The following is a 16,014-nucleotide window of genomic DNA, read 5'->3' on the forward strand; positions in this document are numbered from 1 at the left end:
TAATGATCTACTATAATAAACATTTTGGAAAAAAGTTATTTTGAAGGTACCTATCCACTACTGTGTGGTGCTGAAGGCTTTAAAAAAAAAAAAAAATGTTTTATTGAATTACATTTCTAGAATTCTTATAAACATATCTTCTTGGATTAGCAAAGTTTAGATAGATTCAAAGACCATAAAGTTAGCCTGCCTGTAGGAATCACTTTCCAATCTGGATCAGGGATTTCCTGTGTTGTGTGTATAACGGCATTCAAAAAGTCTGGGCTTTACTTCCCTCCGTATGTGAAATCTTTGATTGTGTCTCCATATGATTCAACACTTCGGAATGTGCCCCATAAACTGTATGACCCCAGAGACCGGAACAACATCCAGTACAAATGACAATGTATCTTTTCTATAAATGCCTCCGACATGTTAAATGTACTAGTAGACTAGTTATTTGAAGGATCCTTACATATTACATCTGTTAAATAGGAATATATCTAATTACATCCTTGGCAATATCCAACTAAATGGATTTTAGGAATATGAGGGACTGGGATTGTTTTACAGTGCAATGAACATACAAAACCATAATGAACATTTCTGTCCAATGTTTTACTGATATACATGGCGTGATTGTTGGTACGAATTTTGATTATTGGTTGGACAATAAGACATACAATTGGCCTTAAAGGGGTATTTCGGGCAAAAACATTTTCTCCTCTATCCAAAAGGATAGGGGATAAGATGTCTGATCATGGGAGGCCCGCTGCTGAGACCCCCCGCGATCTCCCTGCAGTACCTGCATTCTATGCAGGTGCTGAATCTCCAGTTTCGGAAACCTCTGGGTTTCCGGGACTGGGGACGTGACGTCATGCCATGCCACGCCCCCTCCATTCATGTCTATGGGAGGGGGCGTGATGGCCATCATGCCCCCTCCTACAGACATGAATGGAGGGGGCATGGCGTGACGTGACATCATGTCCCCAGTCCCGGAAACCCAGAGGTTTCCGAAACTGGAGATTCAGCACCTGCATAGAATGCATGTACTGCAGGGAGATCGCGGGGGGGTCTCAGCAGCGGCCCCCCCCCCCCCCCGCGATCAGACATCTTATCCCCTATCCTTTGGATAGTAGATAAAATGTTTTTGCCCGGAATACCCCTTTAAGACCAAAGAGGCTGATACTTTTTGTTCCCACGTGTCAAACAGTTTACAATCTAATTTCACATTAGGGACACAAACAAAAGCCCATTTTATAGGAAGTCAATGTACTTGGCAGCACGTATTTAATGAAATGAGGAACCCGCCCAAACACAAATTTATTCCTGAATTGTGGGTAAAATCAGCATAAAGTTTCTATATGGAACACTGTGACACGATCACTCCTTACAATATACATTCTGGACAACTGAAAATACCATTAACCACATGTACTGTTTCATTCCAAAACCAGTAAACATGATGTAGGGAAAGTGAAACTCAACCTTTATCTTTCCTCTGTGGGTCATGTTACAGTGTAATGTATAAGGGTACTGCCATGAAGATTTTGTATACACTCCAATGAAATTTGTACTAATACATTTCTGTACTATGTATTGTGCATTCCATCATTGAATTTACTATAAGCCAGCTTTATTTTTCGCCGTATAAGACGCACTTTTTCTTCCCCAAAACTGGGGGGGGAAAGTTGGTGCGTCTTATACGGCGAATACACCCCTATCGCGGCGGTCCCTGCGGCCATCAACGGCCGGGACCCGCGGCTAATACAGGACTTCATCGATCGCGGTGATGCCCTGTATTAACCTTTCAGACGCGGCGATCAAAGCTGACCGCCGCGTCTGAAGCGAACGTAACACTAACCCGGCTGTTCAGTCGGGCTGTTCGGGACTGCCGCAGTGAAATCTTGGCCTCCCGAACAGCTTACAGGACACCGGGAGGGACCTTACCTGCCTCCTCAGTGTCTGCTCCGTGTCGGGATCCCCTGCATGGCCGGCGCTCTCCTTCGTCGTCATCACGTCGTCTCGCACGCCGTCCCGTCATCCAATAGGAGTGGCGTGCGTAGCGACGTCATGGTGGCGACGGAGAGCGAGGATACCCGGCAGCAGAGACGTTCCGGAGCAACGGGGACACCCCGGGGACGCGGCAACAGCGATGGAAGACGACATCCAGGGCAGCGGTGACGAGTGGTGATGCGTTCGGAGCGGCGGGGACACGTGAGTACTACCTCCTATACCAGTGGTCTTCAACACGCGGACCTCCAGATGTTGCAAAACTACAACTCCCAGCTTGCCCGGACAGCCAACGGCTGTCCGGGCATGCTGGGAGTTATAGTTTTGCAACATCTGAAGGTCCGCAGGTTGAAGATCACTGTCCTATACTTTACATTGTATTTGGTTCAGAATCTTTATTTTCTAGATTTTTATCCTATAAAATTAGGTGCGTCTTATATGCTGGAGCGTCTTATGACGAAAAATACGATAATTTTATCACAGATATTAGTATAAAACATGACACTCAATTATTGTCACTTTAATTCCTTATTGAGTGTCAAATAATTCAGTAACACTATACCAAAAATGAAAAATGTCTTCAAGACATTTCACCATTAATTTTCCAATACAGGAGCACATATAATCCAGGTTTATAAGACCAATTGGATTTAACTACACATCTTGTCCTGGCATTGAGTACAGCATCATCTGTATGAACACAGCTGGATGAACGTCAGAATCAAAGGATATTAGTGCACTGGCGCTGAAGGAAATGGTAAACCAGCTGTAATGTTAATAAACTCCTATTTAATCAAAAGAATATTTTTCTCCATGAGGAATACTGTGTTTTGCCACTCAGTGAAGAGACTTTGAGGCAAGAGAAAATTAAATCCAAGTGAACAATCACTGACAGGTTTATAACCAATGTAGAACTCCAAAGTGTGGACGGGATACAAGGGCACTCAACAACCAGGTAGTAAGACAAAAACGTTTATTCACCCATAATGCAACGCGTTTCACAGCACAGCTGCTTCATCAGACATGCCTGAGTTCTACTTTTGCTATACCTGACGAGATATGGAGTGGTTGCTGACACCTTATCTTCATTCTACGCCTTGATCCATTGTTGCGGTTGGTGGAGTGTTACCCATTGCGGTAAGCGCGATATCCACCCGAGTTATCCTTTGATCAACAACGGTATCACACTACGGATTGCTGTCTTTTGTTTCAGGTTTATAACCAAGGCCTGGTTACTACTACAACTCATTCCCTTTCCTTATATTGAATTTGTCTACTAATATCGGAGAATTTACAAACAGACATGAGTCGGGGCACATCAACAATGATATCTCTTTAAGGCAATATGTGACCTCAAGCTTGTGACATCATGCAAAAATCAAGGCTCACACAAGAATAGAAATTTAGCAGTAAACTATGAATGTTCTGGAGCATCCAGCTAATGAGAATATTATAAGTGTTCTCTATTGAAGAAAGATACATTTCACGTTTACGGACATTAAAAACATTGAGAGTTCACATAAACTTAACACATATCTAAGACAGCCATGACTCAATAGACCTTTTCTCTAGAGACCTCACACTTTTCTCCCACCAGGGGTATGGTCTACAGTATGTTTCCTGCTCTATGTAAACATTGCCTCATCCAGGGGGAGGTCTTTCACATATTCCAACATCAACGAGTCTTAGAAGATAAAAAGAAAATGCAAAAGGCTTACACGGGATTCACTTATTTGCGTTATAGTACCTCATCTTTCAAGTGTTCAAAACATAGATCCAAGTCTGATTAACAAAATGTAAATCTAACAGTCTTTTCCATAGTCTTTTCCATAGTAAAAAGCCAAGGCTTCTCACATCATGTTACTGGTCAATTTTAGACTAATAGATTTCACAATAAAAAAAACACACCAACACTATACAATACCCTAAAGGAGATGTCATGGGAGTACAATATATTGTCATGATGCATGGGAGCTCCAGCTTGGGGAGATAAGCCGCAGCCAGCAGCTTTCTCTACTCTCCCCATTGACAACACATCCATGCTTGGCCTAACCGAGTGGGATTGTTTATTTGGGGTTTGGGAAAGATATAATCCAGGTCGAACACTCTCTTAGCCTAAAGCTAAGGTTTATGGACAGCTTTAGGCCACAGCCTGTTCTGACAATCATGAATAAACGGATGTGCCTGTGTTCTAAAATCATGCCTGAACTTTGCATCATGTTGCCGTATACTTCTGGTTGTTAGAAATTACATTGTTACAAAGTATAGTTGAAAAAAGACATACATCATTCAACTGAGGAGGGGAGGAGATGAATGAACGGAAGGGGTATGGGTGGGTGAAGAGTAGGGTATGTGATTATATATAAGCATTCATTCTAAATTTGTCTAAGTCTGTTTTGAAGCCCATAACAGTTTTTGCTGTGACCAGTTCCCGAGGTTGACTTTTCCAAGTTTTTTTTGTTTATATGGTAAAAAAAAAAAAAAAGGGGGGGGGGGGGGGGGATGCCGCTTGTCTTTTGAGGGAGTTTTACCTGCAACAGGTTTTCTCATATTTTTTGTATGGTTCATGTATATACCTAAATAAGTTGATCAAATCCCCATTAAACATCTCTTCTCAAGATTAAACAAATGTAATTATTTTAATCTTTCCTCAAAACTAAGATGTTTCATGGATCTTCTTAGTTTAGTTTTTACCTTTTCCAGCTTCATAATGTCCCTTTTATGAACCAGTGCCCAAAACTGAACAGCATATTCTAAGTGAGGCCGCAATAATACTTTATAAAGCCGTAATATTCTGATACAGGACAATATCTTGCTGGCCTTAGAAGCAGCTGCCTGACATTGCATGTTATTCTGCAGTCTATGATCTACAAGTACACTCAGATCCTTTTCTACCAGTGACTCTCCCAGTTTAAAGGGGTACTCCAGCGCTAAGACATCTTATCCCCTATCCAAAGGATAGGGAATAAGATGCCTGATCGCGGGGGTCCCGCCGCTGGGGACCCCCCGTGATCTTCCATGCCGCAACCCATTAGAATCAGCCCCCAGAGCGTGTTGATTACTGGCGATCATGGGGACGGAGCAAAGTGACGTCACGGCTCTGCCCCCGTGTGAAGTCACGCTCAAAGCTGTCACGCCCCCTCCATAGGCTTGCATTTAGGGGGCGGAGCGTGACGTCACACGGGGCGGAGTTGTGCCGTCACAATGCTCTGTCCCCGTGATCACCAGTAACCAGACCCGGAGCGAGCACGCTCCAGGGGCTGATTCTAACATTGTGCAGCGTCGAAGATCATGGGGGTCCCCAGTGGCGGGACCCCCGTGATCAGGCATCTTATCCCCTATCCCCCTAAGACATACAATGCATGCAGGTTATTAGTACCTAAATGCATAACTTTATATTTATTCATATTAAACTTAATTTGCCAAGTCGACGCCCAAACACATAGCAAAACCTGTGAAGACAAAATTTTTTGTAAGGACATGCTGGGAGTTGTAGTAGTGTTTCATGGGCGGGAGATGTGCGGGTGGGTGACAAGCTTGTCACCCTCCTGTACATCTCCTACCCGCTCGTAGGACCCATCTCACCTGCGACCTTTGCACAGCTTCGCTCCCTGACCACCCAACCACTAGCTATTGCATGACTACAACTCCCAGCATGCCCTTACAGTGAGAACATGCTGGGAATTGTAGTCCTAACACCTTGCAGGCAGGTGGTAGATGTGAGTGTGTGCCGGTGAACTGAGCTGTGCAAAAAGTCGCACAAAGTCTCACGCGAGACTTTTTGAGCGACTTTTTGAAAATGTTGTCATAGGCAAGTTTGAAAGCCAGGTCTGACCTTGCTTACACTTGTGACTTTTTGAAGGGTGTTTGCGACTTTTATTTGCTTACATGCGACTTTCAAAATGATAAATCCTGGACCACTTCATAGTAAAAACTGAAAATTGCTTAGGTAGGGCAGATTGGTATTTTTTGCTTACCCACAAAATTTGTACATAAAATTGCTTAGGTGCACATGTGACTTTTTGTGCGACTTTTGTAAGCACAAAAAGCTGCTTAAATCCCTTGATAAATTTCCCTCTATATCCACAGCCATCCCTCTGTCAAGGCTTTAAAAAAATAAACAAAACACTTAGTAAAGAATGCCAGGGCAAGAAGAAGTAAGACATTAATTTAGGAAATGTTAGATTTCACTGCACGGATTTCTTTATTTTTTATGTAAAAAAAAAAAAATTAAAAAAAAAAAAAAGGAAACCCTATACTATACTTCTATAAATACTTCTATAATAGCAAATACAAACAACAAAAACACCAGCAAAATGAAATCATCAGATTCCCATCATAAGGCTGTGAGCTTATTATCAACTAACTACTTTATCTCTAGGAAACTCAAAACTGTCCAAGAAGTCAAGAACAGGACAACACAATGGAAGAAACAGGGCTTTAAAGTATCTAGTACTACACAATAGAAAAGCTCTTTGGATTATACTGATTTCATAAATGGGTATTATAGGCAGAAGTGGATGAGCAGTTATTCGCTGCCTTGATACATTTCTATGAGTAGCATAAGGTTTAATAGTTGTGTTTTGACACTTTCTCCTGCTGATGCCAATCAGAGCTGCCAGTCACTCTCCTCCATGCACAACATATAAAGGACACCATTATTTCCTAAATGACAATTGTAGCCACAACCTCATCCTATTCCAAAGAGTACAGGTGGCTTCCACATATGGCTGGCAAAGTCCACTTAACATACACATAGAAATGCAATGTCATTTAATGCCATCCTTCAAAATGACTAAATCTGGGTAAAAATGATGCAAACTATGAATAAAATGTAGCTGTAAAATGAATCTATCAAGTGCATTGGTCTTCCTAGTCTTTCAAATCTGGATTTTATGTCACAAATAATAGCACTGAGTAGTATTGAAGTAATGGAGTCTGCTGTCTGTAACATTCGGAATGGCCACACAGGTAAGATGCCTGACAATTTGTAACCTGCTTATAAAATGCATTTATTTCTACATAGCTACAATCTATCCCACATATATTAGCAACCTGCACTCTAAATGCTTATATGACAACATAGCTACATGTTAGGTATGTTAGACAAGGTTTTTAAGGATAACAGTAGACATTTCCATGGCATCCATACTAGCTACAGACGGTAGCCTCCTAACAGAACCATAAACCATCATAATGATGTCATGAGGATGTAAATACACCTATAAAAAGGTAATTAGACACATCGGTTAATAAACTATGGTGTCCTGGATAACACATAGTATGGTCTGTCCATGACATGTCAGATCATCTCAGCCGTAGCTGACATTGCACTCAGAATTTCAATTCTAGATGAATATGGAAGTGAGTGAAAACTCTGTCAGGTCACTCCGGCTCCCACCATGGCAAAGCATGCGCAAATAATATTCATGAATTATTTACCAGCAAGATACTGGATGCAACCCGAGCCCCTTCACACAACCTTTACCATGAAAAAGGTAATGCTGCCTATTTAAATATGCAACAGAAGATGACAGGATAAGATGCGCCAACTCAACTTAACTCTTTACTACCTGAAGTCGGCCTAACCACTGCAATCTAGCAAAGGACAGGTTAACATTTCTCTAACAGGAACTTCTGTCATTTGATATGTAAAAGTCCATAAAGCATTGCTTTTCAGCCACCATCCCCCTTGATACACTGCAGATTTTTTTTTCTTCTCTTTTTACTACCAATGAGAGAGTATTATAATGGACGTGTCTCATGTTTCCTAGCTGTATGTTCTGTCTGGGTAGGCTGCCTGCATCACTGTGCATTGCACTAAATCTGCCAAGGCTATTTATAGAACTAAAAGCCTCCTAAAACACTGTGAGCATGGAAAAGGTGAAACCTGTAATATTTGACTCTTTCCAGCAATGAGTCTGCCGGCAGAATAGGTCTCTGCAGGGCAACCGGCATCACCAACCTTCATCATCATCATCATCATCATGCAATCTGCATGTCTTCTACTGTATCCCTGCATGAAAAACATCCTGCTCCCTATGCTATCACCCTGACTGAAGTCTGCCTCATTGCTTTATACCAGTGGTCTTCAAACTCTGGCCCCCCAGATGTTGCAAAAAAAAAAAAAAACAATTCCCAGCATGCCCGGACAGCCATTGGCTGTCCGGGCATGCTGGGAGTTGTAGTTTTGCAACAGCTGGAGGGCCACAGTTTGAAGACCGCTGCTTTATACTTACTACACCTCAAAGTGCAACACAATATCCAGCTATGCCACCTCAAGAACACATGATTTTCCTCTTAAATGTCATATTAAATTCTTAAGATCAAGAGATAGTGTATTCCCTATATATGAATATAGGATGAAAATATATGTCCACTGCTATTTGACAAGCTACAGTGTGTGTGTGTGTATATATATATATATATATATATATATATATATACAAAATTCTGTTAGTCCAATAAAAAAGGTATTACAAGATATTGAAACATTTTTTGACTTGCATATATATATATATATATATATATATATATATATATATATATATACACACATACACACACACACACATATATATATATATATATATATATATATTATAAATATATAATTTATGTTAAAATATAAATATATATGTATTGCTGCTCTGTTGCATGTTTCGCTATCTTACCAGATCAATGAGCATATCAAATAGTTGCATTAAAAAAATTATAAACGATATATATATGTTACACACAAAGTGCAAATGCATCTATCTAGCTAGCTAGCTATCCACACATATATATATATATATATATATATATATACACACACACACACACACACACAAAAAGAATTCTAATATAAATGACATTTCAAATCTATATATATCTTAATGCAGATGGGTAGTTTTCTGCAGACTCTGCATCTGAACCAGGTGTATATCCATTCCATCCACAATGTCTGTGTTTCTCACACATCCAGCATTCATTTCCAGTACAATTCCAGGAAATTTCAATTGCAAATATATTAAGATATTGTCACATTACCTTTTCTTTAGGATAAGACGCTCTGCAGATGTCAACCCCAGAAAAAGCATCCCATTAAATCCTGGTTAAACAGGCTCCCGGCCTAACAAGCAGCATCCATTTCCATCTCCAGTACCTCCTCTGTGGCTTTGCTGGAATACAGACACAGCCCCTCTTGCTGGCTTCCTCCTCTGTGTGTATATGTTTGTGTGTCTGGGATTCTGCCTCTTTCCACTGTGCTATTACATCCCATCACCCTGCTAACGGTCTCTCACATAGACACTGGCGACGGTCCAGGGTGCACCACAGAAACGCTCAACGTTACGAAAAGGGGGGGACAAAAAGCGAAATAGTAGAAAGTGCTCGCCACACTCCAAGGAGATTAACACACACACATAGGCAGAGCATGCCACTGGCTGGAAGGAGGGGTGAGAAAGCTGCTTCAGCCCATTGCTTTTCCCTAGGTTTTCCTGCTGGTGCATTCCTCCCTTTTTTAATGACTCACGTGCAGACAAAAACACACTTTAAATGAAAAGAGGCTGCCTGGTGGTGGGGGAAGGGAAAGAGAATAGAAGAGGCTGATGCTGATAATGTGTAACCCAAGCACCCCAGCAGGCATGCAGTCTTTCAGGCTGAGGCCCTGCGCCGCACACTGCATAGCAACATCTGCAGCATGGAACCTGCTCACAAGACCATCAGCTGGAGTTACCAGGAAGGACACTTCTTAGGCGAAGTTCCCACTTGGGTTTTTTTCTGGTAGTTTTTGGATATCTGCCACTGCAGTTTTTGAGCCAAAGCCAGAAATGTATTCAAAAGGAATAGGACATATAAAGGAAGGACTTACACTTCTCCTCCCTTATGGATCCACTTCTGACTTTTGCTCAGAAACTGCAGTGGCAGATATCCAACACACTCTTGTGATTTCGCAAGTCCCCATTGAACCCAAGATCCGGCAATTACATCTACAACAGCTGCAGCCTCTTGGTATCCAGCCCATTGCTTTCAACTTACCCAGCAGTCTGTTCATTGGCCCTCATTTACTATTGCAAACCCGACATGTTTTGTCGGTTGTGCGCCAGATTCTGGCACATTGCGCCAGAACTGAAAAAACCCTGACTAACTCTCTATTTTGTTAAGAAAGACCCAAAAGGGGCGTGGTCGCTTGGAAATGGGTTGTGGTCTCAGAAAAGGGGCGTGTCCCCAACCTTTTCACAAAAAGACAACTTAGTTACTAAGGTTTCCACATGAAATGTGGTGGATCTGAGCTGAGGAAAACCCCACAGATCAGAGTATGTGTAAAAAAGAGCAAAGTGTAGGGAGAGTGGAAAATGTAGGGAAACCTTGGTAATTACCGTGGGAAATAAATTGTACGGAATTAAAACCCACAAGGAAACCTACACTAAACTACACTCTTAGTAAGGGTGCATTAACACCACGTTTTAGCAATACAGTTCCCGTATCAGGTTTTTGAAGAAAAACGGATTCCTCAAAACCTGACTAAACTGTATCAAAACGTGTGTACAAATTTCAACCCGTTTACAGTTAAAAACCGTATACGGTTTGAAAAATTATGTCCGGTTGTATCTGTTTTTTAAGAAAAAAAGTATACGTTTTTAACTTTTCACTCCATTTTGAATAAAGTTTCACTTGCTTGATTGAAATTCCAAGAAAAAAAACTGTGCAAAGTCAAAAACCGTATGGTGAAAAAACCAGAGGGAACCGTACGCACATACGGTTCTGTACGGTTCCCATTGACTCCCATGTTAAAAAAAACGTATACGCTTTAATACAGTTTTTCACCCGGACCAAAAACCATGGTAGACTATGGTTTTGGGTACGGGAAAAAAAACTGACAAAACCGTATAAGATGCAAAACGGACACAACCTGATGCATCTTTTGCCATACGGTTTTCAATGGAGAGTCAATGCATACGGTTTTCAATACGGGTCCATACGGTTTTCACATTGAAAACGTATACGGGAACTGTATTGCAAAAACGTGGTGTGAATGCACCCTAAATAAGGGCTATTGCGTCTCTGAGGTCAGATGCCACCGGATTACACAAGGTCCGTGCTAGGACATCTGCAAGCTGCTATTTCTACTATCTGTAATATCCTTACCATTGTAGCGGCATATACTAATATACTAGGTCTGTGGCAGGCAGACAAGCCGCGGAGACGCACGCCAGTGCTCCATACCAGTGTAGTGCACGTCTGAAAATACCAGCTTGTTGGGATAATAACTTCAGCTGGTAACTATACATTCAACTTTATATACTTATTTGTATGGACTGGGATACACTAACCAATACATATGGCATTGTGAACTGTAATTACATCATTCCGAACCATCAAATGCCGGACTATAGAACATATCAGGGAAATTTCACATCTAAAGTGCGGGACAATACTACTATTCCACAAGGGCCCTGTGGAAGTAGGGCTAATATAGTATATTGTATTTGCATAATTTTATTAGTTTATGTATTTTAATACATTTTGCAATTCTTTATCATAAAATTGAAGCGCGACTTTCTTCTAATTTTTATTCTTATATATTTCTTATATTGATATCATGTATCAGGTTGCCTGGTATTAGCCTTGAGGTGATGATTTATATTTTTCAGATATCCAAAAACTGCCAGAAAAAAACCCAAAAGAAAACTTAGCCTTACAGAAACTTTTATTATATTCTGGTAACTTGTCGTTTTTCACAACTACTTTAAATATATCCAAATGAAGAGAGAAAAGGAAAAACGCACTCCCCTAGATGCTTCGCTTGCAAATGTTTTATTCGTTCCCCATCTTGTGTGAACAGTCTTCCCGTAGTGCAATGTGCAAAGCAGCGGCAGTAGGGACGTCTCACCTGGATGACGGCGGCCGTAAAACGTCCGCCGTCGTCCAGGTGAGACGTCTCTGCCGCCGTTGCTTTGCACATTGCACTGCAAGGGAGACTGCGTTCTCAACTTGTCTTTGTTCACACAAGACGAGTTGAGTGTGTTTTTTTCACACAAGACGAGTTGAGTGTGTTTTTTTCACACAAGACGAGTTGAGTGCGTTTTTTTCACACAAGACGAGTTGAGTGTGTTTTTTTCACACAAGACGGGTTGAGTGCGTTTTTTCTCACAAGACGGGTTGAGTGCGTTTTTTCTCACAAGACGAGTTGAGTGCGTTTTTTTTCACACAAGATGAGTTGAGTGCGTTTTTTCACACAAGACGAGTTGAGTGCGTTTTTTTCACACAAGACGAGTTGAGTGCGTTTTTTTCACACAAGACGAGTTGAGTGCATTTTTTTCTCACAAGACGAGTTGAGTGCGTTTTTTTCACACAAGATGAGTTGAGTGCGTTTTTTTCACACAAGACGAGTTGAGTGCGTTTTTTTCTCACAAGACGAGTTGAGTGTGTTTTTTTCACACAAGACGAGTTGAGTGCGTTTTTTCACACAAGACGAGTTGAGTACGTTTTTTTCTCACAAGACGAGTTGAGTGCGTTTTTTTCACACAAGACGAGTTGAGTGCGTTTTTTCACACAAGACGAGTTGAGTGCGTTTTTTCACACAAGACGAGTTGAGTGCGTTTTTTTCTCACAAGACGAGTTGAGTGCGTTTTTTTCTCACAAGACGAGTTGAGTGTGTTTTTTTTCACACAAGATGAGTTGAGTGCGTTTTTTCACACAAGACGAGTTGAGTGCGTTTTTTTCTCACAAGACGAGTTGAGTGCGTTTTTTTCACACAAGACGAGTTGAGTGCGTTTTTTCTCACAAGACGAGTTGAGTGCGTTTTTTTTCACACAAGACGAGTTGAGTGCGTTTTTTCACACAAGACGAGTTGAGTGCGTTTTTTTCTCACAAGACGAGTTGAGTGCGTTTTTTTCACACAAGACGAGTTGAGTGCGTTTTTTTCACACAAGACGAGTTGAGTGCGTTTTTTCTCACAAGACGAGTTGAGTGCGTTTTTTTTCACACAAGATGAGTTGAGTGCGTTTTTTTCACACAAGATGAGTTGAGTGCGTTTTTTTCACACAAGACGAGTTGAGTGCGTTTTTTTCACACAAGACGAGTTGAGTGCGTTTTTTTCTCACAAGACGAGTTGAGTGCGTTTTTTTCACACAAGACGAGTTGAGTGCGTTTTTTTCACGCAAGACGAGTTGAGTGCGTTTTTTTCACACAAGACGAGTTGAGTGCGTTTTTTTCACACAAGACGAGTTGAGTGCGTTTTTTTTCACACAAGACGAGTTGAGTGCATTTTTCCTTTTTTCTCCCCCCCCCGTACTCTCACCATCAGACTCCCCGCCATAGTAGTGCACCATCCGCCACATACACAGGTGTGCCGATGAGATGTGGGCAGTGCCAAGTGTGACACTTCTTAGTGAATACTTTGAACGGGTATTCCAGGAAATAACTTTTTTTTTATATCAACTGGCTCCAGAAAGATAAAAAGATTTGTAAATGACTTCTATTATAATATCTTCATCCTTCCAATAATTATCAGCTGCTGAAGTTGAGTTGTTCTTTTCTGTCTGGCAGCAGTGCTCTCTGCTGACATATCTGCTTTTCTCGGGAACTGCACAGAGTAGAAGAGGTTTGCTATGGGGATTTGCTTCTACTTTGGACACTTCCCGAGACAGGTGTCATCAGAGAGCACTTAGAAAAGAACAACTCAACTTCAGCAGTTCATAAGTACTGAAAGGATTAAGATTTTTAAGAGAAATCATTTACAAATCGGTTTACCTTTCTGGAGCTAGTTGAGATATATATATATATATATATATATATATATATATATATATATATATATATATAAAAGTTTTTTTTTCCTGGATAACCCCTTTAAATATTTGACACACAACAGAAATCTAATTATGAGACTGTAGCGGTTTCTACATCTACCACACATTGTTATTGTTAACTTTCTATTCATCTAAATAGTTAGAAAAGATATACAAATAGTTTGGGTGCAAAACATATGACAAGCGCGTGATTGAGTTATGAATATGGATTTGGAGCACTGCAAGATTGCTGCAAAGTAAGCAAAAATACTCTGGCAAAACACTATTGTCCATGTTTCTTTTGGAATCTGAGATTTCTTTTATAAGTGGCTTTGGTTCAACAAGCTTTGGCAGTAATAAAAAGTGTTTTAGCGGTAATTAGAGACTTCAGGTTGCCAAAGCATGTAACAAGGTTACAAGGTTAAAGTCCTGTTCACACCTGCGTTTTCTATAACAGTGCTGGATCCCTTACATGTACTTTTTATTATTTATTTATCACATGATTTATCTGAACAATGTTTAAGTTCCAAATTCTACCAGATGATGGAATAATATGCAAGTTGGGGTCTAATACACATTTAGGAGCCACACAAATTCTGGAGCAGTGTAGAAAGTTTACTGATACAGATCTACGTTTTAGAACAAAAAGAGGAGCTAGGAGGGGCTTGGGTCAAAAGTAGGGGTCATCCAAGGGACATTTGGGAGGTATGCTTAACATTTCAATTTGTTACCTGAGATCTTTAGGGCCACAACTACCAGAGGTAGGTAAAGGGGTATACATAGAATTCATTGGATCCCTTAGCAAAGATAAGAATTGGGCCCCCCTCCTCATTTTGTTATGGGGCCCCATTAATCCTTTTGCCGCCCAATCAGCCGTTGTCCCCCCAACTCATGCACTATGCCATCAGCGTAGCAGAACTCAACTTGAATGGTGCAGAGTAAAGCTCGATGGAGAATCAGCAAACCCCCTACCAGGTGCATGAAGTCAAGGCTCACATCACTCTCACTTTGGGTTATGGCATGGGATTGTCAAGGCGGCTACTTGATTGAGCTCCTCTGTGGCCCCTTCAGAGTGAGTTCTGCTGTGCCAACAGCATAGTGCATGAGGTATGAGAGGGGGGGGGGGGGAAGCTTGCGATCAGTGGTGCAGGGGCCCATACAGGCCAACCACCCAACTGTACTTGGGTCTACCTGTTCTACGGGACCCATAGCAGTTGCATGGTGTGCCTATAGGGATGCTACATTAGTGGATGGGTACATTTGTAAACACATCTACATCCATGTACCACTTAAAGGGGTACTCCGGTGGAAAACTTTTTTTTATTTAAATCAACTGGTGCTTGAAAGTTAATGTACAGTACACATTTTTTATTCATACTTGTATGAGTCTGTTCCTTCTATTATGGGAAACTAACAATAATGATATATAGTTCTCCTTTTATTCCATTGGTGATTGGGCACCCCTACATCATACGTGCTTGTCATTATAAGCTTTTGTAGCATTCTTTATTTCTCTGCAATCTTGCAATTTATCAGGTTGAAAAGTAATCATTATCAGTCACCCAGTGACCTCAGTAATAATATATTAACAGAACATTATGGGTGTCACACTGGTGCTAAAAAAATGGACATACGCTCCTAAAAACAGCAGTGACTTGAGAAATCTGTACTAGCAACCTGCGCAAATATGAAATACCTACAATACTACAAAAGCTTTTCAATGTAACAGCATTCAATAGGTGGAATGGTGATTAAATAGCCATGATTCCTTCAACATATATCTTTTTTTACATAAAAAGGTTATTTGGGCTGTGCATAACATGCTTGCCAGAACTGACATGGCTCCTGAACATGCATGACTCCATCAGCTTCTGGAATACATATATATATATATATATATATATATATATATATATATATATATATTATTTTTGCGTTTGAAGATGAGCTTTTTCTGCAGCACCTTATCCTGGAGGATGGGATTGTAGAAACTTCTAGGTTCTGGAGCCATGGTCGGTGTTGGCTTAGGTACAGTACATAGATGACATCTCCCTGATGTGGGAGCGACCTGAATTTTTTGATGAACTGAACAATATACATCAGGACTTGTGGTTTTACTCTGGCCTATTCAAAAAAGAGATACAGTTTCTAGACACTAGGGTGTAGAAGCCTGGTGAAATTTTGGAAACAGACTTATTTGTGATACATACTGATGCTATGCATGTCAAATTTGTTGCCTTGGGTT

General features: G+C 40.9%; 1 protein-coding gene and 1 long non-coding RNA gene across 8 annotated transcripts in view; one reads left to right on the plus strand and one right to left on the minus strand.

Moving 5' to 3' along the window:
* Window positions 1-16,014, minus strand: part of FRMD4A (FERM domain containing 4A) — a 435,019-nt gene that overhangs the window by 187,399 nt on the left and 231,606 nt on the right. Inside the window, exon 1 of one of the 6 annotated variants that reach the window (XM_056573367.1) lies at window positions 9,025-9,494. The exons of the other annotated variants lie outside the window; for them this stretch is intronic. The gene's annotated coding sequence lies outside the window, so the exon portion shown is untranslated. Of the gene's footprint in view, window positions 1-9,024; window positions 9,495-16,014 lie in introns of those variants that run through there. 6 annotated transcript variants of the gene reach the window in all.
* LOC130368922 (uncharacterized) overlaps window positions 1-16,014 on the plus strand; it is a 136,244-nt gene that overhangs the window by 16,729 nt on the left and 103,501 nt on the right. The gene's annotated exons all lie outside the window — the stretch shown is intronic.

The sequence above is a fragment of the Hyla sarda genome, chromosome 4 (assembly GCF_029499605.1).
Source record: "Hyla sarda isolate aHylSar1 chromosome 4, aHylSar1.hap1, whole genome shotgun sequence".
In the NCBI taxonomy this organism is placed as follows: Eukaryota; Metazoa; Chordata; class Amphibia; order Anura; family Hylidae; genus Hyla; species Hyla sarda.